General features: G+C 43.7%; 1 long non-coding RNA gene across 5 annotated transcripts in view; it reads right to left on the reverse strand.

Annotated features, from left to right (window-relative positions):
• The window catches only part of LOC142827650 (uncharacterized), a 159638-nt gene extending 133011 nt beyond the window's left edge, over nucleotides 1-26627 (reverse strand). For all 5 annotated transcript variants that reach the window (XR_012902354.1, XR_012902353.1, XR_012902356.1 and 2 more), the window contains exon 1: nucleotides 26005-26627. This is a non-coding gene — a long non-coding RNA (uncharacterized LOC142827650). The remainder of the gene's footprint in view (nucleotides 1-26004) is intronic.
• Nucleotides 26628-27044: the final 417 nt, after the last annotated feature.

The raw sequence follows: 27044 nt of genomic DNA on the forward strand, positions 1-27044 counted from the left end.
GGCAGAATTTTTTTTACTACTATCTAAAATCCATGGTGCACCCACACCTTGCAGGTCTGGTCATTCTGTTTCAAGAAGTACCACCAAGGAGGGCAAGAAAAATGATGAAGACTATAAAACAGTTCCTATGAGGAGAGATTTAAAAAGACTAGGGCTTTTCAGCTTGGAAAAGAAATGACTAAGAGGTGATAGGACAGAGTCACAAATGAATGTGGAGAAAGAAAGTGTTATTTACCCCTCCATATAACACAAGATCCAGGGATCACCCAATAACATTAATACCCCACAGGTTTAAAACAAAGTCAAGCAGGATCAGAGGAATGGTTCCATAAAGTGATGACATTTCCCCTTCTCTTCCAATGATAGGAGCCAATGGAACCAGGATCTAATGAACAGGGAGAACTAAATCCAGATTAGACCTGGTATATTGGCTATACAAAGGAAACACCACACCCTCCACATCAACCACCATAACCCAAAGGAAACCAAATAAATATAAAGAGACAAGATGAGCCCAGTTACCTTTGAGAGATTTTTTAGGTTTAAATGTGTCATTTTAATTAACTAAATACTCTGGGTTGTGGATAGGAGCTGGCCCTATAGATCTTTCCTATGTGACACACTGAGTGTTCAAAATATATATATAAGAAACCTACCTTCTGCCTTCTGTTCTTCATAAATCCTACTCTGAGTGCAAAAAAGCATTAATTATCACAAAGAATCAATATGCCATTTTACACTCATGCCATCTTAAAGAACAATTGCACAGTCGCAAAGAAAAAAGACCAGACTTAAACTTGCTATAACACTAGAGTCAGTTTAGTTACATAAGGGATAAAATTTGGCATGAAAGAATCTTTGTCATATTCTAGAAGCTCTCACATGAGTTTATGAACAAAAGGGGATGTTTTACATAAATCCACAAAGCAAGCAGACAAGAAGTTCAATTACTGGCCTATAAGTCTTCCAGGTTGTAATTGAACTGTCCAGTGCAATGAATAAAGTGTGAAATACTGTGCATGCTGTTGGTTTTTGATTATTCATCCAGTCAGACTGCTTTTGATTCACTCCATGTGAGAGATCTCTGCCTGTAAGCAGTTCTTTGTCATCCATAAGGCTTCTGTCCTGGTTTAGTTTTCAAATGCGTAGCAATGCACGGGACACACTATAGTAGGCCCTCCACCAGAGGGGGAAGGGCCAACTGCCCTAGGGCCCAGTGTTTTTATAGGGCCCGGGGCTCCCAGTTGCGGTTACTGCAGCATCAGCAGCGGCCCAAGTCCCAGGCCCTTTGAATTACTGCTCGAGTGCTGCGCAATACAATCCGGGCAGCTCCAAGGGCTGCGGATGGCTGGCATGGTGCACTCTGAGCAACACTGAGGGCTGGATGTTCCCACCCCTCCTGCCCCTTTCAGAAGCATGGAGCTGGTCCCCTCACCTTGCCCAGGGGCCCAGCATGGCTGTCAGCTTCCTTGCACTATAGTATTCACCATTATTCTAGTCAAGTAATTTAAATAACCATATTTTTTAAAATCAAATGAACATTTTTGCAATGATATTCATTAGTCACAAAATAGTCATACAAAAGAGCACTTAAAAATGTACTGTGTCCACATTGTCAGCTTCAGACACAGTGGTAATACGAACAACTGTGTGGTAGTTTTTCCCCTTAGAACTTAGGGTTCTGAATTAATTCATCATGAAACACTGAGCAAGTATCCTTAATGTATGGATACTTGGAGCAAAAACAGTTTTGATAGTGTCTCCAGTTACTTGGCTTTTCCATACTAACTATGGTTCATCACCCTGAATACTTGTTCCACAGGACTGTTTGTCCCTGGCAATGCTCTATTTGGCATAGCCATGTCTTTAACAAAGGTTTTGCAATATTAAAAAACAGAGGTTTGATTAAGAAAATGAAAATACAGGTGTTCCAAGAAATTAAGTTCTAAGGATGCCATACAGAAACTGACAGTTTAATTAAAACCAGGGCACGTGTTCACTTTAATCTGTGGACATGATCTAGAGCTCACTGGAATTAATGAGGGTCTTTCAAGTTGTTTCTACGGGCTTTGGATTAAACCTGTTAAATATAATTCAGGTTTGTAAGGACTCATTTGGCAGTTTACAGTATACAGAAATAACCCATCACATGTGATCTAGTAAGTTCTAGTTTACTACCCTAATTTTAATCAAAACTACAAAATCATTGCCTATTTAAATAATGCATATCTAACAATAAAGAGTATCTTAGTTTTAAAAGTTTTCAGATGTTTTCCATGGTCTTTTTGGAGGATATTGCTTACTCTTGAATTGCTCTGATAATTTTATGTGCATAAGGGAACACATGAATGTTTTACGACTTACACATAAAAACTAAACAATAAGCTTCCAAATTGCACAGAGGATAGAGAGACCAATTTTCATTAATTTAAATGGTAACCAACTCCTCTAGGAAGCTTTGGAAAAATCTGAAACATCTGCTTGAGTATTATGGGTCTGCAGATTCCCCCCTTTCTCCCCCCCCCCCCCCATTTAACTCCACTGAACATTCCATGGGCAGAGGACTGGGGCCAATGTTTGTTGCTTTGGGGAAATGAAGCTTGAGCCATGAGAACCTAGTACTTCTTGGTTCTGAGGAGCCAGTCAAGAAACATGGAATTTGTTGCAATCCTTGAAGTGCTTGATGCACACATTTTTTATATAACTTAAGACTCTTACCAGGAGGGACTTGGGATCTACTCAAAGACACTTGTGCCAACTTGACCTCTTCTCAACAGTGGCAAGCAATTGGCAAGAGTTGCACAAGTCCCACCTCGATTTCTGTAAGAGAAACTGTGTGTGGCTGGATGATTGCAGCTTTGGGGCCTTGCAGTCAGTCTATTAACAAGGTGCACGGCAGGATGCTTATGAGGAGAGCCCAATGAGTAACATGCATAAATGCACAGAACAGCATTAACAGTTATAACTGCTATTTCTGACAAGTCTGTTTTCTTTTTTTTTTTTATCAGATAGTCTGCGACACTACAAATAAATACAAAAAGACTTAAAGGAGCATTTAGTGGATTTTGGCATTTGAGGCCAAATTTTCGAAATCAGGTGCCCTAAATTCTTTCCTGCATGGATCAACTACATGTAGCCAAAATCTGAAGGTTTGTCTGAAGGATGATGAAGTGACTCTGAAGATAAGAGTTTCCCCGACCTCCCAGAAACCTTGAGAATCAGTGAGTCATCTTCTTTCTTTACTCAAATGCCTTTGGAAGAAGAGTTTTATCACCAACAACTGGAGGGATTCACTTAAAAAAATAACCAATAGTCTAGTAGCACCTTAAATGCTAACAAAACACATAGATGGTATCATGAGCTTTCGTGGATTTCTTCAGATGAGTTGGGCACCTAAGATAAGTGGGTTGTACCCATGAAAGCTCATGGTACCATCTACATGTTTTGTTAGCCTTTAAGGTGCTACTAACTATTTGTTAAGTTTTTCCTGTTACAAACTAACTCGGCTAACTCTGAAGCTTTTGGAGGGACTCAGATATTCATTTACTGCAGTCCTTAGAATGCATTTTCACCGCTACATTGATTCTACATTTCGATCTCTTCTCTGAAGAAAATGAGCATTTACATCCCCCCTCATTCATCTTTGACTACCAGACATCAGCAGTCACTTATCAATCTAGAACCTCCTTCAAAGAGCTATCTGGGAAATTCCATTCTTGCCACTAAATTAAAGGACATGGAGATGCCCTGTTCAGTCATGTAATGAGAGATCAACAATTGCAGTACTGAATTTCTGGTTCATTTTTAATGTGATTTATTAGAAGTATTCTAGTCATTATGACAACAGTCAGAATACTTACTGTAGATCGTGTGCTACTCAAATGATTACACAAAGGAATCACTCGATAGCAAAATGCAGGACAATGTAGCACTTTAAAGACTAACAAGATGGTTTATTAGATGATGAGCTTTCGTGGGCCAGACCCACTTCCTCAGATCAAAAAGGAAAAATCAGAAAAAAAAAAAAAACTCGATAGCAAGTTTGTTCATGAGAGGTCAAACAAAAATGTGCATGTTGCAAGAAAACTTTAACAGATGGGCAGCTAACTGGAATGGAGATGTTTCTTGTAAGACGCCAGTTACAGGACATAGGGAAGAGACAGGTCTGAGTGATGGCTTAGCATACAGGTATTACACACTAACCCTCCTTTACACAGTTTAGTCACCACCGTTTTAAAGACAAAACATTAGGATCACTGGTGACTTCAGTTTACCAACAGAGGGAGCTCAGAATTAAGTATAGGTGTTTTCTTAAGCACTTCTGTAAATGATGTGCACATCTCTAATTTTCCCCATTAACTTCGCTGTAGGCTAAATTGAAAATAATTTTTTTATTTTACGTGAAGACTTTGGTTGAACTATACAGTAATTATCCAATACTTCTACCAAACAATTATTCAGGGTGAGCTAAAGAGCTCAATTCTTCCAGTGATTCATTTCTAATGCTAGCTATTTTCTGACTCATATTTACCTCTCACCCACCTGCCACAAGACAAACCCAAGCAGAAGGTTAGTCTTGATATATGGTGCCTCATCACTGGATCATTGGCTTCGGGCTCTTCAGTGAAGTGAACTGGTCTTAGTCCAATTTGTAATAGTTTATATAATAGAAATATCTGTCTATCCCATAACTCATGTTGATAGGCCCTCATGTTGGCAAGCATAAAAGGAAATCCCCGTATTGGAAGGGCTTGGGCACCAAGATAAGCAGAGATTTTGAGAGGCTATGTCATGTCAGATTGATGGGACAAGGCAAGGAAAGTTTTTACGGTTTCTGTCACTGCTGTGGTCTTGTTCTAGGAGTGCCAAGTCTTTTTTTAAAAATCATAGAATCCTAGGGCTGGAAGAGACTTCAGGAGGTGGCAGGAGGTCTGATCCCTTGCCCAAAGCAGGACTAACCCCAACTAAATCATCCCAGGCAGGGCTTTGTCAAGCTGTGACTTAAAAACCTGTATGGGCAGAGATTCTACCACCTCCCTAAAGGTACGTCTTGACAAAGCCCTGTCGCCAGAGGCATGTAGATTAGGCTACCCGACATAGGAAAATGAAGTGGCGATTTAAATAATCGCCACTTCATTTAAATTTAAATGGCTGCTGCCACTGTGCCAATCAGCTGTTTGTCGGCACAGCGCGGTAGTCTGGATGTGCGGGGCTTGACATCAAAGGCATTTGTCGACCTCCCAGGTAAACCTCATCCCAGGTAACCCAATCTACTGCTTCACCACCCTCTTAGTAAAACAGATTTTCCTAGTAGACAACCTAGACCTCTCCCATTGCAACTTGAGACCATTGCTCCTCTTATCACTGAGAATAGCCTCCCACCATCCTCGTTGGACACCACGACCCCTTACAGGTAGTTAAAGGCTACTATCAAATGCCCACTGACTCTCTTCTCTTCTGTAGGCTAAATAAGCCCAAATCCTTCAGTGCTCCAGCCCCCATAATCATTTTTGTTGCCCTTTGCTGGACTTTCTCCAATGTACCCACATCCTTACTGTAATGGCGGGGTCTCAGAATTGGATGCAATACCCCAGATGTACCAAATGAAGAGGAAATAATCACTTCCCTAGATCTGCTGGCAATGCTCCTCCTAACGCAACCTAATATGCCACTAGCCTTCTTGGCTACAAGGCACACTGTTGTCTCATATCCAGCTTTCATCCACTGTAATCCCCAGTCCTTTTCTGCCAAACTGCTGCTCGGCAAGTCGATCCCCAGCCTGTAGTAGTGCTTGGGATTCTACCATCCCAAGTGCAGGACTCTGCAATTATCCTTGTTTAACCTCATCAGATTTCTTTTGATCCAATCTTCCAATTTGTCTAGGTCACTCTGGACCCAGTTCCTACCCTCCAACATATGTATCTCTCCCCTTAGCTTAGTATCATCTACAAACTTTGAGGATACAATCCATCCCCTCATCCAGGTCACTCATACAGATGTTGAACAAAACCGGCCCTAGAACCGACCCTGCAGGTACTCCACTTTATACCAACCACAAATCAGACATTGAGCCATTGATCACTACCCCATGAGCCCAACAATCTAGCCAGCTTTCTATCACCCTAGGGGCCATTTATCCAATCTATACTTCCTTAACTTGCTGGCAAGAATTTTGTGGGAGCCCATATAAAAAGCTTTGCTAAAGTCGAGGTATATCACATCCACTGACTTTTCTGTATCCACAGAGCCAGTTACCTCATCATCGAAACTAATCAGATTGGTTAGACACGACTTGCCCTTCATGAATCCATGTTGACTATTCCTGATCACTTTCCCCTCTTCCAAGTGCTTCAAAATGGATTCCTTGAGGATCCCTTCCATGATTTTCTGGGGACTGATTGTCCTTCCGTCTTTTAAAGGTGGGCACTACATTTGCCTTTTTCCAATCATCCGGGACCTTCCCCTGATCACCATGAGTTTTCAAAGATAATAGCCAAAGGCTCTGCAATCACATCAGCCAACTCCCTCATCACTCTTTAGATCCAGCCTCATGGATTGGTGTATGTCCAACTTTTGTAAAGAGCTCTTAACCTGTTCTTTCTCTGCCAAGGGCTGCCTACCTTCTTCCCATACTGTGTTGCCTAGTGCAGTAGTCTGGGAGCTGACCTTGTCTGTGAAGACAGAGGCAAAAAAAGCATTAAGTACTTCAACTTTTCCCTCATCTGTCATTAGGTTACCTCCCTCATCCAGTAAGGGTCCCACATTTTCCCTCTTATTGCTAACATACCTGTAGTTAGCTTTCATATCCCTTTATAGCTATACATCCAATTGTGCTTTGGCCTTTCTGATTACATCCCTACATTCTCAAGCAATATATTTATACTCCTCCCTAGTCATCTGTCCAAGTTTCAACTTCTTGTAAGCTTCCCTTTTGTGTTTAAGCTCACCAAGGATTTCACTGCTGGGCCAAGCTGGTTGCCTACTATATTTGTTTTTCTTACTGCATGTTGGAATGATTTGTTCCTGTGCCTTCAATAAGGCTTATTTAAAATATAGCCAGCTTTCCTGGACACCTTTCCTCATCATGTTAGCATCGCAAGAAATCCTGCCCATCAGTTCCATGGGTGAGTCAAAAGTCTGCTTTTCTGAGGTCCAGAATATGTATTTTGATGCTCTCCTTTCTTCCTTGTGTCATGATTCTGAAATTGACGATCTCATGATCACTTCTTTCCAGATTGCCACCCCATCTACTTCTGCTAGTAATTCCTCCCTGTTTATGAGCAGCAAGTCAAGCTGCACATGCCCCTGGTTGGTTGCTTCAGCACTTATACCAGGAAGTTGTGCCCAACATTCTCCAAAAATTTCCTGGATTGTCTATGTGCTACTGTATTGGTCTCCGAACAGATGTCAGGATGATTAAAGTCCCTCATGAGAACTAGGTCCTGTGATCTGGAAGCTTCTGTTAGTTGCCTAAAGAAAGGCTCGGCTACCTCACCCACCTGATCTCGTGGTCTATAGCAGACAACAACTGCAACATCACCCCTGTTGCTCCCGCCTCTAAACTTAACCTAAAGACTCTCAGCAAGTTACTATAAACTGTATGGATTGCTACCTGATCCTTCTGGAGATCAACGGTCATGTTACCAGATTTAAGTATGTACGATTGCATGTATTCTGCACAGTCCCTGGGGTGCTTTTGAAGCTGGGAACCTTAGAATCAAAAAACATGAGTCCCTGACTGTACTAGAAGACCAATGGTCACAGATTCAAATCTCTATGCAGTCTAGGGACCACAGGAAGTGTGCCACACTAACTTTGGTTTACACAAATTCATTTGCATATTTCCAGCTTATGCATGTGCCTAGATCAGGTATTTGCACATGAGTGTAGCCAGCGGCTAGCTAAAGGTGTCATACACAATACCCAATATAAATGTCACGTAGGCCTTGCCTACACTAACCCGTACAGTTGATCTAAATCAACATACCTACTGCCGTGTCTCGTGTGCAGTAAGGTCAGCGGGGGCTGCTCTACCATTGATGCCAACAACTCTTCTTGTTCTGGTGGAGTGCTGGCATTGACAGGAGAATGCTCGGAGATCAATTTATTACAGCTAAGCAGACACAATAAATCCATGACCAGTGGATCAATAACTGCAGCATCAATCCCAGGCATAGTGGAGACACACCCATAGTAGCTAACTCTCCTCCACCCCTCAGCATTAAAATATCTGACCAGCCCCAAAAACTTAATGGCCTGTGTGTTTCTGGGGTCCTTATTCAGTCATCATATTGCATTTTAGCTACAGTACTGCAAAATCATATGGCATTATGACCAAAGACAAAAATGACTAAGTGTTCTACAGCAAATAGGGACTCCTCTCTGAGGGTATGTCTACACTACCTCACTAGTTTGAACTAGCGGGGTAATGTATGCATACCGAACTTGCTAATGAAGCCCGGGATTTGAATTTCCCGGGCTTCATTAGCATAAAGCCGGCGCCGCCATTTTTAAAAGCCGGCTAGTGCGAACCCCGTGCCGCGCGGCTACATGCGGCACGGGCTAGATAGTTCGAACTACATAGCCAAATCCCGGGCTTCATTAGCAAGTTCGGTATGCATACATTACCCCGCTAGTTCGAACTAGCGGGGTAGTGTAGACATACCCTGACATTGTTTAGTAGTAATGCGTACATAAAATCCACACAGAAGAAATTGATATTCAATAAAGAAATGCATTGTGCACCACTGCTGAAAAGCCTAGCTTGCGAAGAAGGGAAGAAGTCTGAATCAAGGATCTGTCACTAATAATTTCAGTCATTCAGTGGCATAACTATCAAATGTATGTTGTTTTCCAATTTTCATTATGTAATATATTAGGTAACATGATCCATTTCTTAGCACCATGTAAAAGAAGCGAAGAGCCTGATAAAACTCCAGGGGTGGGGGGGAGGAAAAAGCCTGAGTCATGCATTAGAAATCTGGAAATACTAAAATTTAACACACTGGATTCAATTAAGATTTACATCGTCTTAGAAGAAAAAGAAACAAACCCATATGGAGCCTGTCATCCATAGGACTTTTTTTGCACAGAAAGTAATTTTCCTCCTCACAAAAGTCAGGTTATCCATGAGAATCAGGTGCAATTCTTTGTTGTATCAGCAATCCGCTCAGTCATGCAGACATTTAAATCCTGGGGTAGTACAGTGAATAATTTTATGCTCTGGCACAGGGATTATATTAGAGTGGTAAACAGTCTTTCCTGCAAACCAGAAATTGGATTGTGTCTCTCAGGACCTTCATTTATATTCTGCTGTGAATAAATTCAGTGCCAGACACTGGTCATTAAAAGCTGAAATCCCAGTTCACCCCTGACTGCAGTAACTCATCTCTAAATCGTTGTATGGTTTGGTTTGAGACCTGCTTGTATCAGACAGGTGGATCTGCTTTATAAGCAGAGAAACATACACAATGGTGAGGCACTTTTAGAACACTCTTTATATTCTTAAGTATAAATAGTGTCCTGTGACTTTAAAAAAAAAAGAACTAAAGAAAACATGGAATGAAATATCCCTACATTGTTTCCTGGTCCATCAGGAGTACCAGAAGACAAATAGCCTGAGCACAATTTGTTTGGCAAAGTAGCTAGAGATACTGATAGCAGCTACCTATCCTCTAGTTAGGGATTTTTCCTTTCTTCTGCCTGACCTGAAAGATGTTGAAACTAATAAGTCAATTAGATGACACCAATGCCACTGTGGGCTGGGATTTCTCTCATCCCACAGATCTCTCCAAGTCAGATTGGGTTAACACTTTGATGGGAGACTTCTGGGAAGTTTAGTAGATAATCATGCCTCTGAGTCAGCAGTACACAAATAATGCTGGGAGTAGTGAGGTGCCTTTGTTGTTTACAAAAAATATTAGGCTGATGTCAAGCACCCTTAATAGCACCAGTTACACAGGAAAGAGGAACATTAAGTTTGTTATCTGCAAACAAAAGGATAAAATTCCTTTACCAATGGGCTGTCCTTTGGATTTGAAATGACAGTACAAAGCTTGTCTTTGCCTCTCCTGTGATGTAATTTCCCACACTGCTGAAATCAGTTATTTGCTCTCCTCTAAAAGCGTGTGTCCAGGCAAAACGTAAGGCCTTGTTTACACTAACTTCTCTCCACCTCAACCCCGATTTAAACCTACATACCTTCAGCTACGATAAAGTCAGTGAGGTCAGCAGGAGTTGCGCTCTCACCAACTCTGGCTACTCTTCTCATCCTGGGGGAATACAGAGTGGAAGGAAAGCATTTGGAGATCAATTTATCACGTCTGCTTTATCTGCTTGGCTGCAATAAATCCACCATGTAGTGAAGACAAGCCCTAAGCTATACCTATAAACCAGCCAGAGAAGCTGCCAGCATGAATTTCAGTCTTCTCAGAATGAGGGAGAGAATGAGGTATGTACAATTAGGATGAGGAATGAGGTAGACACATTGACAGTGGCTAAGTGATTAGTAAGTAGCAATTTCAACATACTATGACAGTTACTGTTCACCTTCATCTGCCCTCTTCTGTAACTTTATCCTACTGGTGTGTAGACTAGAAGCTTTTTGGTACAGGGACAGTCTTTAAAAAGAGTGTGAGAGTGTGTGTGTGCGCGCGCACGCACATAATTAGGACAGTGAAATCTTGATAGAGAAATTAAAGCAAGAGTGGGCAAACTTGTGGGCCTTAGGGACACCTCACAGTTCAGAAATTGTATAGAGGAGCAGGTATGGAAGGCCAAACAGCCTAGCTCTCGCCCCCATCTGACTCCCTAATCCATGGCCCCCTATCAAGTCTCCCCCCCCCATATCCTTTCCCCTGACCATCCCCCAGGACCCACAATTCTGATCAATCCCTCTGTTCCCTGCCAGGCTGGCCAGAGCACCCAGGCTGCTAGCAGAGTCAGCGGGCTGCTGAGGCACTGAGGGAGCTAATGCTGCAGGGAAGGAGGAACAGAAAGGACAGGGTCAAGGCAAGGGACAGTCAGAAGGGTCTGTTGGGCCAGAAATGGGCATTGTTTGCTCTGCTCTGAATTAAAGGCTACTATAATAGAAATGGCTATGCACACTAAAACACTGGCATGTATGTTAGGCCCTGAGTAGACAAGGCACAGTGAAAGACCAGAAGAAGCAGAGATGAATACACTTTTACCAAATGCAGTAGTCTGTGTGTTTTGATTTTAAGTTTAAAAAACTGATTGAGCTCTTAGCAGCAGCAAAAAGCCCGAATGCCTCTTAGGAAAGTCCTAGAAGGATACTTATAGATTGTTCCATCACAATGCTCTATTAAGGAAAACAAAGCCCTAAAAGGAGATGCGGGGAGGACTGGCCACTGAAGGGTTAATCCACCATCACACACTTGTGGATATCCTCCTGACACAATGCAGAGAGAAGACAGCTTCAGAGTACATACTGCAGAGCTCGTCCTCTCTGCCTGCCCACCACCATGGAAGTGGGAGCGCACGCTGACATTGGAGGACTGCTTCCCTTGTGTCCTTGGTCTGCTTTAGATTTTACAGCCAGCAGTTCCTGCTTGCTGACTAGGGACACCCCTCTGGAGTCACAGGAGTGGTCCTAGTGGTGTTGTGAGGTAGCCCCACCAGCCCCACACGATAACACAAAACTCCACATTCCCATTCACTTCACTGAGATGGCAAACTGCAGATACTGCACTTGGATTTGGGGTCCTGTCTCCCCTCCCCCAACCCTAATAAGCACTTCTGTCTTTAAGGGAAGTCTGGAAGTAAGTAGGGCTGGCCCAGATTCAAACTGCCATCTAAAAACAGAAGTGTGCTGCCACGTGCACATCAGTGGTGTTTTTGTAACACGCTGATGTTCCATGGTCTAGCTGTGAGATCAGCCTTATATACAGCCCACACATGAATGACTCCTGCTAGTCTAGGAAAGGTTTGCACACAGGCCTGTTTGTAGAACCTGTGATGGCTTGTGGTGAGTGGCACTGTGGCCTTCTCCCCACCCCCCACTCTCTTCCATGGACACTTCAAGTGACAGACTCCTCCCTGAACTCTTCCTGGAGTGGAACTCCATGTTTCACCCCACTTTAGGCTACATCATCAGACAACAACCAGCTTCTAACCCCCTCAAACCTGGTTACAAGGTAATCAGTGTCTCATGCCCCCTTGAAGTCCTCCAGAAGTACAGCCCGAACAGATTGTATTTATAGATATAGATATATATATATACACACACACACACACACACACACACACACACACACACACACTATAAACTTACAGCAGGAAGAGGAAACAATAGTGATAGGCATGGGTTTCTCTCTATGAAAAGTTGTGCATTTTAAGTGTTTTTGAGCTCTACTTAGCAGCAGTATACTTGGCATCTCAGACTGAACGCCTGAAGTAGGCATAAAAGTGGCAGTTATAATAAACAAAACCAAAACCTTTTGCCATTACAGGATTGCAGTATGTGTCTGATAAGGCTAGAGAAGCTTACTTTATGCACCAATAGAAATAGCTACAATACTTCCACCTGCTTTGAAAGCCTCAAAAGATATAAGCAAATCCTTCAGTTTTACCTGCCTGGACCTATGAAGAACTATTTTTTAAAGTAATCTGGTTTAGTTATTCCTCCAATGCCTTATTTCAACGTGGATCCTGAACCTCACTGAAAACATTGCTCTCTGTGCCTCAGGTCAAGTGCTGTGCTCAAAGTCAGCCTGATTCAGTAACGGCTACTGAAGCCAATGGATGGACTCCTCACTACAATAACAGGTGTTGGATCAGGCACTAGAGGTCAGGACAGAAAAGTGCATATTGGAGATTATACACTTTGAAATTTGGGAATATGTAAAGTTGTTTAATTTAACATAGGCAGCTTTTCCTTATTGGCTGATTATCCTATTGGTGCTGCCTCATGGGCAGTCGCAAGAGGAAGCAACTGTAAGTGAAGGTGTGGGAAAGAAAGGAAGCAAGTTGGAAGACTCTGTATCATGTTTTAGAACGGGATAGCGGTTCTGCTTAGGTGGAAGGTGACCAGCCAGAGACTCCAACTTATAAGAAGCTTCTGATAGAGAACTTTCTGCTATTTGGACTGACATTTCCTGCCCTGTGCTATTTGGCAGTTTGCTCCTCCTCCCTCAGTCACATTTCAGCTTTACTACTCACCTGCCCCATTCCCTTCAGGCTTCTGTGCCTTCTCTTTCCATTTAGCTAATTCCTTCCCACTAACTGCCTCCCAACACCATGAAACTCAATGTGACACTTGCTGCCCCCACACTGCGTTCTACCATTGCCTGCCCCCACCCTGATGGAAGTGCCAGGACAGAGGGGGCCATCACTAGCCACAAGTGTGAGCAATGGAGGAAAGGGGCAGAGGGAGGAGCCGCATGGGGGCAGGAGCTTGGTGGGGAGTGGAATTGGTGGCATGGGACAGAAGCTCAGGAAAAGGGGAGGCATGAAGGATGGGACCCTAATTCGGGCTCGCTATTCTGATGTCCCTGTAAACCTCATCCAACGTGGAGTAAGGGATGTTTTGGAATGGTGCTTTATTTCAAGATTTGGCACTATGTAAACAGCGCCAAATGATGAAATAAGCTATTCTAAAGTAAGATAAGATGTGCAATTTGAGCTGCATTAATTACACATCTTATTTTGAGTTACTGTGCAATGTAGATGCACCTTTAGAGAGCTTCCATCACTCCTGCACCCCGGGTCTGCTCTAGCTAACCCAGTGTTTCTTAAACTTTAAGACCAAGGAATACCAAAACAATTTTTTATGAGGAACACCAAGGATTTTTTGTTGAGCAAGAAAAAAAAAAATCAAAGGTCGGGAGGAAAGTTGAGCAAAAAAAGGTCACCTGCCCCTTTAAGGGAGGCCATTTTGAATTCTGCTTCTCTACGGCATACCTCCGACTGCCTTGTGGCACACCAGTATACCATAGAACACAGTTTAAGAAACACTGATCTAACCTGTAACACTTAGTGAGGCTCATTGTGCTAAGCACTGCACAGCTGGGTGGCTTTTTGGTGCTACTATAATCAACATATTAGTAATAGGACTCCACATACAATGAAATTTGAGCTCTGTGGTACAGAATAATCCAATAAGGGGGAGGAGGGAGAAATCACTCCGGACATCTAGAAAACATTTCTTGCTACAGCTGTAGTATTTCTATACAGCAAGATGTGACTAGTTTGAGGTTTATGAAAAGGACTAACCCTGTTCTAATGACACCATTACTCATACAAGTACATGATCAAAATACTGCTCAGACATAATCAGTCCTCAAGTCTGTGAATTAAGCTAGTGATATTATTAACTTCTTTACATGTAGGGAGGATTGCAATGGAGAGGTGAACTGCCTCAGATAACAGCAACTACATGGCCCAGCCAGAACTAGAACTCAGGATCGCATCTCTTTCAGAGTGTGCTCTTTCCTCCACTGGCTAGGGAAAGTAATATACAGGGAGAATAAGAAACTATCCTGCATCCTCGAATATTAACAGGTCTCCAAGATCCTTTAAAAAAACAACCAAAAAGCCAAACACAATATTAAGAATTGGATTCCATTCTATGCCACTCTAGAGAGTAGAACAAATGACAGGATTTTTAAAAAATTTCATACGACTAATTTTTATTCCTTTAAGGAATCGGCAGGGGGTCGGGGGTGAGAGAGTGCGGGGAGGGGGGCATGCCTATGTCAGAATCCCCCTTCACAGGAGAACTCTCAGACTATTTTGATAGCACCTTGAAATTCTGTAGCTAGGGGCGGTTGTGTCGTAGCTTTAAAAAAAAAAAAAAAAGCCAAAAAGCCAAGGCAATGGCCTGCAATGACTTCTAAGGAAAAGCCAAGGCTGGAATAGAATGGTAGAGTGGGATTCTGGTTCCAAGAGATAAACCATATAACAATGTCTACCAACTGACTCAGCTACTGTAAATGTGTCATGTGCTTCCAAGCCAAAGTGCCCCAAAAAGCCATCCAATAAGAGACTTCAAAATGTGCATTTCTGTGGTGGGGTGTTTTTTTTTGTTTGTTTTTTTTAATGTGTTGATGATTTGGAAAAGGAAGCTATGCTTTCTACAAAACAAAGCTGGTTTCTTTTTTAAAATTATAATCAGACTTTAATTTCAGCCAATATCCAGAAAATTGCCAGTTTGCTATTCAAGTGAAGAATTTAATCAGTCTCACTAAACAAAAACAGAATCTTGTCTCTTGTGTATTGCAGGATTTAATGAGTGGTGCTGGAGTCTAGAAATTGCATGAACAAAACAATAGGTTGGGGGGAGGAGCAACAGCACAATTAAAAGTGAAATTATGACATTTCACTTTCTACTGTTACACCAAATAGTTTTGGCTCTCAAGGCACTGTTGGAGGGTCCTATCTGAAGAATCCCAGTGCTGGAGGAAAGACAAAAAGCAGCACAGGTACATGTCCACCTGCCACTGATACTCCACAGTAATAAAAAAAAAAAATTAAATGCAACAATAACTACATGAGAAAGAGCAAGGAAATCCCAAACTTTCATGCTGTGTGGAATAGATGCAAGGAAACAGAGATAGAACTGGTATTTTATTTAGAATGTCAGGGACATTAAAGTCAAACACTACAACAAAGTACTTCATTCCAAATATATACCATCTATCCACATATGAATGATGGGGACTAAATTAGCTGTTATCAATCGAGAGAGATCTTGGAGTCTTTGTGGATAGTTCTCTGAAAACATTCCCTCAATGTGCAGCAGCAGTCAAAGCAGCAAACAGTGTTAAGAAACATTTAAAAAGGGATAGAGAATAAGACCGAGAATTTCTTACTGCCTCTATATAAATCCATGGTGCACCCACATCTTGAATACTGCATGCAGATGTGTGGTTGCCTCATGTCCAAAAAAAGGTATTTTGGCATTGGAAAAAAACATTCAGAAAAGAGCAACAAAAATGATTAGGGGTTTGAACAGGTGAGGAGAGTTTAATAAACTGGGACTTTTCAGCTTGGAAAAGACACGACTAAGGGGGAATATGACAGAGGTCTATAAAACCATGATTGGTGTGGAGAGAGTTATTTACTCCTTCAACACAAGAACTCAGGGTCATCAAATGAAATTAATAGGTAGCAGGTTTAAAACAAGCAAAAGGAAGGTCTTCATGGTCAGCCTGTGAAATCCCTATCAGGTGATGGTGTGAAGAGCGGGACTTTAACAGGGTTCAGAACAGAACTAAATAAAAACCTATAGCTTAGACCCATACCTATTTAGCCCATTTCAATCAGAGTTGGCTTTAAAGAGAACCCCGTGTGCAAGGAACAACTGAAGTATTTGTTTCTGGTCTCCATCTTTTATAGCTTTCCCCCCCACCATTTCATTTACCCATAACTGACTTAACTTTCTAGTTTGATTCCATTAACTGGGAATTTGGACTGATCTGCTTTGTGGACTCAGCTTTGTTCTTGCAGCAAACAACAACCTACTTTGAAACAAGTGTTTGCCGCAAATAAAATGGCTAATTATGGAAAGCTACTTTGCCAAAGAGATGTACTTTTGTTTTATGAATTTTTCCTCTTAGCCCTATTCAGACTTCACCAGGGCATCATCAATTAATAACCACCCAGTTGAGGTTGTAGATATGAGAGTCACACCACCGGAATTTGGTATTCATAATAAGACAATGAGTGAAAAATCTTGCTTCTGGGGTTTTCTACATGCCACTCAGCTGTTTCAGTCTGCATTTTTCATTATGGCTATTATGTGTGTGCTGTGACTCCATAATATGGCAAACAGTGAACTGAAGTATCAGTTTCCTTTATAAGCAATACCTGAACCAGCCTTGGGGTGGGGATGCGAGGAGAAAAGTCTTTAGAAACACCTGGACTCATGGGAGAGAAGCCTATTTGAAATGACACAAGGAAATCAAAGCACAGAATTTCACCTTGATAAATATTTAAACATCTCTGGAAACAACTAAAAATGTCCAAAGTCTTATTCTGCAGAAACACTTGGAAGTATAGCAATGCAATGAAATACATAATGGAGGAATATACCAAGAGGCTGCAATATGTAAATTAGATCCAATGCTTTTAAATAGCTACACAATATTGACAGGTCTGGTCAGAAAAGGCATTGACATGGTTGTAGCACAGTGAACAGCCAGTCCTGGGAGTAAGAATTCCCCTTATAGGGAAGAGAGGCAGGTAAAATAACTCCAGATGGTGATGCTGAAACAGCATTTTATTCCCTCCTCTCTCCTCCTGCCCCCACCCCCCCAAGGAGCACTGCTCACCCAAAGCACATGTGTATTCAGATATTTATGCACCCTGACTGCAGAAATCCTCCCCTTCCAACCTCCCCACCATGGCTTTGTTGAGGCAAATGCAATGGAGAGATGAGACCAAAGATTGATTACAGATTGTAGCTTCTGAACCTTAGAGGTGGATTATGTTGGAATTGGGATGCAAGCGGGAGTAAGTTAGAAGCACAAACAAGGACATAAGGAAAGTGCTACCCTTTTAATAGGTGTATATCACTTTCAAGTGTAAAAGCCCTTATGTCAATGCAAAATTAGCACTTAGGTAGAGATGGCCTCAGAACAGAATCCCAAACCGCAAATCCAAACTCTCCTGGACTTTGGAGAAGTCTGGATTCTGATGCAAATCTCTACTTCTCACCAGATTCCTCAAAATAGAACACCCCTCACATCCCCCACCATCACCACTCTCCCCAAGATCTGCAAAAGTGTGGGTCTAGACCCAGATTTGAATTTCTTGACTCAGACCATCCATTTCTATCAGCTCTCTCCAATCTTTACATTGCTTTCAAACATGCTGTAAAAAAAAAAAAAAGTGCCATATTTACAGTCACTTTTCAAAGTAGAACCATATTTTAAGTATGCAATATTTTCTTAACCTGTTTGAACAGATATTGGCAGGAGTAAAACTTTAGAGTAGAATTCTGACCCCCCCTCATTGCCCCATGAGTGGCTCCCTTGTATTTAAAGTTCTATTTTTAAAAAAGCAACCAACAGAAAACTCTGAGTTTACACAAATCTGCTTGTTTGCAAGAGTCTGCTTCTAAAGTAACTCAGTATATGGTGAAATGCAGGCTACCTTTCACATCCCATCTCATTGCCACATACAACACGTATCAATAATTCACCTGAGTTCTAAAAGCAATGTGTTGAGCAACAAGCTTTCTAAATGAGGCTATATTTATAGATCTCTCTAGGAAAGCAAAAACACTCTGCAAAAACACAGAAACAATATAGGAATCTAAAAGTCAGATTCCACTGGTAATAATTATCATACTTTGCATTTTGCTACAACTTTCCCTCAAAGTGCTTTACATACCTTAATGAATTAAGGCTCAACTAAGCCTCAGATAAGCCAAGACAACCCAAAGGAAGCATTGGTACGGCCAGAGAACACTGGGGAGGGAGGAAATAAAGACACTATCCTGTCTCCACATCCTGCAGAACTGGCCACTTTAGAAACTAGGGGAACCATGAGGCAGGGGAATGGACAAGCCTGGACCCTCCACATGTCCCTCACTCCCCATATATAGTCAGTAAAAATTTGAACCCCCCCCCTTCCCATTCTTCATGCTGCTGCAGTCTCTGAAGCAGCACCCTATCTGGGAAGAATTGAAGTGACTGCTGTGAGAAGGTGGGAACAGCATCACCTCTCCAGGTGTGTGTGGGGGGGGGGGTCCAGGTCAGGATATGAGGGGTCTCTGGCTGGGGGTGCAGTATCTGTAGTGGAGCCAGGGATTTGGAATGCAGGAGTGGGAAATCCAGGCTGGAGATGAGGTGTTAGGTCACAGGAAGGGGCTGAATGAGATCTGTCTGGGGGTTCAGGTTCTGGGATTTCAGGTGCAGGAGAGGGCTCCAGGCTAGGAACAATGAGCTGGGAGGGTGGGAGAGATATCAGGGGTATGGCAGGGAGTACAGACTCTGGGAAGAGGTTAGGGATGAGTATGATGGGTTTGGGATGCAGGAGAGTGCTCCAGGTTGGGATTGAATGGTTTAGGGATGGGAAGGTGATCAGGGCTGGGGCACAGGAGGGAGGTCAGGTGCAGGCTCCAGGCAGCATTTACCTCAAAACAGCTCCCAGAAGCAGCAGCATGTCCCCCCTCTGGCAGAGATGTGGCCAGGCAGCTCCGAACGCTACCCCATCGGCAAATGCCACTCTTACATCTCCTACTGACCAAGAACCACAGCCAATGAGAGTACAGAGCCAGCTCTTGGGTTGGGACAGCTTGAGAAACCTTCTGGCTACCCGTACACATAGGAACTGGCAGGTGGAACATGTCGCTGTTTCCAGGAGCTGTACAAAACCAAGGTAGGCAGGGAGCCTGCCTTCGCTCTGCTGTGCAACCGACTGGACTTTTAATGGCCCAGTTGACAATGCTGACTCGAGCCATCAAGTTCCCTTTTCAACTAGGCATTCTGCTTGAAAACTGGACACCTGGCAACCCTATTTGAGATGCTAAGAGGTGCCTATGAGTGCAGCACATTCTGTAGCCTAACAAGGGATCCGGCAACAGCCATGCTCACTCTTTGTGATGGATACCACCAGCAGCCAGTGCCTGAAAGGCACACTGGGGCCATCTGAAAGTAGGTTTCAGTTAAATCAAAATGTCTTGATTTCCCCCTTTTCTTCAGTTTAGCCACAGCGAAAGGTACCAGATACAGAATCCTGGGCAATGAAGTCCACAGAATGATCACAACATAAGAACTCCAGCAGCACAAGTTTGTCCACACATTTTGCCCCACCACATATATAGTCCACCAGGGCCAATCTGCAGGAGAAATAGGAGAAGTCCATTTTGATGACCATTCAATCATTAGTCTTCATCCTAAAACAGCCAATTAATGCCACCAATGTGCCTGTGCAGGGCCAGATAAGGGGGGGGGGGGGGAGAGAGGCTAGCCCGGCAGCTGCCTGAGGTGCTCCCCTTACAGCTGCCATCAGGCACCGCACGCCCGAGGCCGGTGGCTGCACAGCGCCCCTTACAGCTGCCATCAGGTGCCGCATGCCCAAGGCCGGGGACCGCCCCTTAAGCTGCCATCAGGTGCCACACGTCCAAGGCCGGGGGTTGCACAGCGCCCCTTACAGCTGCCATCAGGTGCTGCACACCCAATTGCAGCTGTAAGGTGCACAGCATACTGGAGGGCGGTGCCGCGCATGCGCGGTGTGCCCGGGGATGGAGCACACATCGCGCGCACACTGCCCAGGGCGCAGGAATAGCTCGAGTCAGTCATGTGCTTGTGAATGTGATTTGGATCTTTATCCACTAGAAAGTGGATTGAGATCAACATAAAAATCAATCACATAGGCTACAGAACAGCTTTTAGATAGTAAAGACTTTGTGAGGCTGAATCACACTATAATTGGGAACCTTCTGGAGAGTAAAGGCTACATTTCCTATCACTAATCCCTTGAGTCAAGCACTTCATGCACAAACTGCAAAATTTCCAATTACTCTCTTACAATGCCTTAAAACATTTATTTAGGCTAAATCTGTAAATTCATGCCTTGCTCCATTTCATGTGTTCAAAGGCTCCATTTACCAGGAGTTGCTATTTATATATAGAAAGTCAATTAAGCCAGTTCTAAGAGCACATTCCCTCTTAAACAGAGGTTTGTCAATCATTGGAACAATTTACCAACTGTCATGGTTGATTGTCATTGGCAATTTTTTAAACCAAGATTAAAGGATATCTTTAAAAAAATCCAGTTCAAAGGAAAATTTCAAGGAAGTTCTATTGCCTGTCTTATGCAGCAGATCAGACTATCATAGTGGCCCATTCTGGTCTCAGAACCTATAAATAATCTCAGTGAAATCCAGGCCCTGCTGGAGTGAGTGCAAACGTTGCCACTGATTTTGCTGGGGGTAGAATTTCACCCTGGCTTCTTCCCTACAGCCGTGTAGGTGTGTCATACTTGAATGGGATCTACCAAGTTGTGTCACTGCCAGGGTTTACTGGCAAGACTTTAGGATAGATGGGAGTTTGGATGGGAGGTTGTGGAGTGCAGTGTTGCTCTGCTGGAGCCAACGGACTGCACTGACTAAAAACCTAGACTACCTTGAAGACTGTGGTTGTAATTCAAGAGTTATTAGTGACTCTGGGTGCCTCTATTTTGCCCCTTTTCCTCACCAACATGACAAACCTAAAAGGGGCCTGATTTTCACAGGGTGGGTGCTCAGCACACTGAAAAACCAGGCCCCCTTTAGAGCTCAGATTTAGCACCCAAAGTCACCAGTTACTTCTGAAAAATCTCAGCCTTTGCGTGGTGTAGCAATCATTGTCTGCTTTAAAGCATATGAGGTGTCAAGAGCCTGAGTCAGGTAGGGAGAAATCAAAATAAAGTTTAATTCCCCAAAGATCCATGCCCAACTGAAGACAGTACAGGCAATCCCCGACTTACGCGGATCCGACTTATGTCGGATCCGCACTTACGAACGGGGCTTCTCTCGCCCCGGAGCTCATGGGCGGCGGGTCGCCACCCGTGTCCTCCAGGGTGAGAAAAGCTTCTCCCGGTCTCCCTGGTCTGCTGGGGGGGTCCAGCAAAGCCGCTGGACCCCCCCCCCCCAGCAGACCAGGGACACCCGAGCAAAGCCGCCCAGGCAGCGGGACTCCCGCCACCTGGGCGGCTTTGCTCCTGTCCCCCTGGTCTGCTGGGGGGGTCCAGCAAAGCCGCTGGACCCCCCCCAGTAGACCAGGGACACCTGAGCAAAGCCGCCGCCTGGGCGGCTTTGCTCCCGGGCAAACAAGCATAGCCGCCCAGGCGGCAGCTTTGCTCTGGTGTCCCTGGTCTGCTGGAGGGGTCCAGCGGCTTTGCTGGACCCCCCCCAGCAGACCAGGGGGACAGGAGCAAAGCCGCGGAGCGCGCCCGGGCTGTCCCGCTGCGGGCGTGCTCCACGGCTTTGCTCCTGTCCCCCTGGTCTGCTGGGGGGGTGCAGCTAGTGCCCCCCCCCCCAGCAGACCAGGCTTTTCTTGCCTACCCCTGGGGTAGAGGAGCTGGGGGCTGCCAGGTTGGTCCCGCAGCGCCGCTCTAGACCAACCCGGCAGCACCCCAGCTGCTCTGCCCCAGGCATCCCCAAGTCAGACGCTGCTGAAACTGACCAGCAGCTGACTACAGGAAGCCCGAGGCAGAGTTGCTCTGCCCCAGGCTTCCTGGAATCAGCCGCTGATCAGTTTCAGCAGCAGCTGACTTGGGGACGCCTGGGGTTCTTAAGTTGAATCTATATGTAAGTCAGAACTGGCATCCAGCTTCAGCCGCGGTTGAAACTGATCAGTTTCAGCAGTGGCTGACGCCAGTTCCAACTTACATTCAGATTCAACTTAAGAACAAACCTACAGTCCCTATCTTGTACGTAACCCGGGGACTGCCTGTATCGCTTTACACTCCTGAGCAAATATGCCCATATCACCTCAGGGCTACACTATTCAGATCATTACGGCTGCTGACATTCAGTATGCAGCACTTTTCTCAAGGGAATATGTAAATACTGATGTGGCCTGACCTTGGCGCTCTATTTTTTTTTTTTAATTGAGAATCATTGTACTGAGAGGAGGCAAATTGCTCTACTTTAGCACTGGTTTATGTAGCAACAGTGGGTCTTTAGTTTTTACAGCCACCAGGGCCAGAAATGTAGCATGAAGCCTACAAAAAAAAAATCCTTCCTTGCAAGGAAGACAACAGACATAGGGGCAGGTTTTCTGCTCACTGCTGCCTGCAGGCACCATCCCCTGCAGCTTCCCATTGGCCGCAAGGGCGCTCAGGGCAGGGACAGGGGCAGAACTCAGAGATAGCCGCCCCTCCTCCAATGCTACAGGGACCTTGATTTAAAAATGATCAGTAGTGGAATCAAGGACTTTCACTGTCTGAATTTGTCTAGCTTCAGGTTCCAGCCACTGGATCATGTGATACCTCTCAATTGCATTGAGAAGGCCATTATTGAACATTATTCCACAGGTTAGTCAGTAAATACCTACAAGTCCCCAGTTAACTATTCCTTAAGCTAAATAGATTGAGGCCCTTGAAGCTGCCAGGTTCTCTAATCCTTTAATCATTCTCTATGGTTTTTAACAGCATGACTGACATAAGTTTCTTCTTTTATCATCAGTGCCCCATTTCCTTTCATGAATTATTGAAAACTCCTGCCAGACCTTACCTACAGTTCTCAATAAGGTGACATGAAAAGTGACATGGAAAATTTTTATTTTGCCTCGATATTTCTCTTATACTGAATTGCTTATTTGCTGATTCACTACGTACCACTAACTGGGGACAACAAATAATTTCCCATAAGAGTCTCCAAGAACTAAAATTCAGATGATACAGACCTGCACGCTCCTTCCCTCCCTACAGTATTCCAGCCCCTGAAAAGGTGTAATTCCAGAAAGAATGGATTTAAAGACTCTGGATCTGAAGAGGAAAGGATTACATCATCTAATTATTTTTTTAAATGCCCCAGTTCTGAGCATTTGAAATTCAATAACAGCTGCATATGCAATAAAGTTTAAACCCTCAATACATCCTCAAGACAGATTTAGAGACTAAAATTCATGTCCATTAGCCAGGAAGAAATAGAGATTATTAGTCCCTTACCATGTCTGAAGGATGCAATACAAACTAGTACTTGAACTATCTTTTTAGATTTTTATCAGCTTTGGAATCACATGAACTTTCCCAGGTCATTTTTATTATCTTCCTTTGGCCATTCGGTACCAGTAAGAGATATTAAACAACGATGGGCCTCATCAACACTACAGAAAAATGTATTTTGTTTGCAAAGGAAATGTTATGGGAATACAACTGCATCAGCACTCAGATCAGAAATCATTCCTCTGATAGTTTTTGCCCGCATGCCTGCTGTGCAGCTCAGGTAAATAAGAACCTCCTCATCCTCCTCCCTAGTATTAGTTCCACACACTAATAATTCCATTAGCCTTATTGCCCTCTAAGTGAGGAGTTCCTAATCCGTAGACTCATAGAAACAGAGTCAGACTGGACCAAAAGGGTAATCTGGTTTAACATCCTGCCAAGATGCAGGGTTTCTTCTGTGTAAACCAAGGATGGGGAACCTCTGACAGGCTCCCAGCTTCCCTTGGTCTGGCCTGTGAGGCTCAGAACTACTCCTCCCACTGTAGGGGGGCGGGAGGGGGGCAAGGAGCAGGGATCTAGCAATAAAGCCTCTACATGACCAACTCTGCTTGATGGGGGGAAGGAATCAGCTCTGCCCACCGCTGTTCTCCCTCCCTCCCAGCTGCTTTTCCCCTGCCACTCGCATTGCAAGTACAGGGCTGTGTGGAGCCATATTCCCTGCTCCTCTCCCTCACCCTCGTCAGGAGCTGCACCAAGTGAGCATCCCAATCCCTGCACCCTACCTTTCACCCAGACCCAACACCCCAACCCTGTCTCTTCCCCAGAAGCTCCCTGCTGCACATTGAACCCTTAAGTATGGGCTGGTATGAAGAAAGTAAATAAGTGTTATTTACCTCTTCACCTAACACATGACTCGGGGTGACCTGATGAAATTAACAGGCAATATGTTGGAAAAAAAAAAAAAAAAAAACAAGCAAGAGGAAGTCCCTCTTCAAACAATGCTGTCAACCTGCGAAACTCATTGATAGGCAAAAGTTATAACTGGATTTTTAAAAAAAGAATTGCATCATTCATGGAGCCAAGATGATTCGGGACCCTGTGCTTGGAGGGGCCCTGAACCTCTGACTGCTAGAAGCTAGGAGAGGACAAGAGGATGGATCACACAATTAGTTGCCCTGTTGCATTCATTCCCTCTGAGGCATCTGCCACTAGCCTCTGATGAAGGACAGGATACCAGACTGTCTGACGCAGTGTGGCTAGTCTTATGTTGTTAGTGGGGTGTTTTTTTTTAAATCAGAAGTTATTTCACTACATGATCCAGCATAGTTTATTCACCTTTCATATGGGAATGCCCTACAATGGTCAATGAACACTTTTTACAGTGCTAGTACATCCCTACACAGGAGGATAGTACTCATTTCTCCTGAAAATAAAATCTCATCTCCTAAACTAGCAAAGCTCTCAAAGTTTTAACCTCAGCCTGCTGAAGTGCTATGGCCATGTTCTGTAACATAAAATTGGGAGACTGTCTACATTTCTCCACTGTTCCAGTGCGCATTCTCTTCTCATTTAATTCTGAGATCGAAGTCTCCTCTTTCATGCCAAATGCAATTCACAGGGGCTTGTAAAAGCCAGCATCATTGCTTTCTCTGGTCTTATCTTGTACTCACTGATGCCAACAGGAGTTTTATCATTGACTTCTATGGGATACAGGAGCAAGCTCTTTGTAAAAAAGTGTTATATTAATGATTTTTGTTGTTCATTTTCACTAATTTAGGGCCACTCAAGCAGAAAGCATCCAGTGGTGAGAACTAGGAAACATGTGCAAGGTTTCCTAGATGATTTCCCCCCCGCCCTTCTCCTCCTCCTGAGAGAGATAAATCAAAGTACATTGATATTAGACTGGACAACTCAAGTCACTAAGCAAGGGATTGAAAGTGAGAGGTGTTAAATACCTCAATCTTTGTTGAGGTGCTGAACACCTCTCCAGGGATATTCCTTTTTCACAGCATCAGGCACAAGATTAATAAATGAGATACCAGAAATTATGTCCCCAATTCTTCAACTACTCCACTCTCCTAAAGATACATGATCACAAGAACAGCCCACTTCTGAAGTGGGTTTTGCCCACAAAAGCTCATGATTTTATTTATTTATATATACATACACATATATATTTGTTAGTCTCTAAGGTGCCACAGGACTACTCATTTTTAAAGTTACAGACCAACACAGTTACCTCTGAGACTTTTTAATATGATCACAAGGGAATAACATGTAGGCCAGAAAAGTATATAGCACCGGCTTAACTTGAAGCACAAGTTGCATCAGCTACTCCTGTTTGTAATTAAGCATGTGGTTAAGAAATTAGAACGGTGGACTTACTACTGGAGTGCCTCCTTGTGGCTGGGCACAATGGCTCTTTCCTCTCTAGTACTTTTCTGCTGGCGGTTGCTCCAATCCCACTGTGATTTGCCTCTTCTCACAGCTTGGCCCTTTGGTCTGGTCACATTTTAGTTCCAGCCCTTCCAAAGTAACTAGTGGGCCAAGTTCTTGTTTGGTGTTCAGCCCTCACCTCTGCATGTATGGTTCTCACACCCTCCTCTCAGGCCTTTAAATTGCTCTTATTGCCTTACATTGCTACTCTCCCCTTCTCAAGAGAATTACAAGCCAGAAACCCTATAACCAACAGCTATCTTCTGCTTTGTCAGACACTTTGCTGTTACCTCCCCTTGACTCCTTTCTACCCTTCATCCTTTTTCCCCTCTAGACTTTTTCTGGGCACTTCATAACAAGCAACTCTTGTTTCCTTGCAGAGGTCCAGTTCATACTCTTACATTGTAGTCAGCCACAGGAGTTTGCTCCAATCCCATGAATTCCACAGATTTTCTAACTACACAGCAATAGCCTGTTTGTTTCCCTCAGTTTGCTCCACTACCACAAGAATTGCTACAGAGTTGCCTCTCTCTTCTTACAACCCCTTTCTGCTCTAGAACTCTCAGACAGCTCTTGCCAATATCATTTCCACTTAGCTCACTCCTTTATTAAAATAAAAGCCTCCATCCCAGCTGGGTTTGACCACCAATTAAGCCTAACACCACTCCAGCTGCTACCCAGTGGCCTAATTGGGCTCAGACTCTATTTCCCACAGTTATTCAATATGAGATATACATATGGCACCACAACGAACTTTGCATGATTGGGGCCTATAAGGAGATATAGCATCAGGAAATAGAATCCATTACAAACTAAACCAGGGTAGGAGGGAACCAGTGAAAGGGAAGGAGTGTATATTAGAAAAGCATGCTGAAATCAATGCTTTAGATGATCTAATTCAGTATTCATTCCTTCCAGGCCTTAACTTTAATACTGAAAAATCAATCATTTGATTGATTTTTCTATCCTTCCTCTCATTTTTATTTGTG

The sequence above is a fragment of the Pelodiscus sinensis genome, chromosome 3, assembly GCF_049634645.1.
Source record: "Pelodiscus sinensis isolate JC-2024 chromosome 3, ASM4963464v1, whole genome shotgun sequence".
NCBI lineage: Eukaryota > Metazoa > Chordata > Testudines > Trionychidae > Pelodiscus > Pelodiscus sinensis.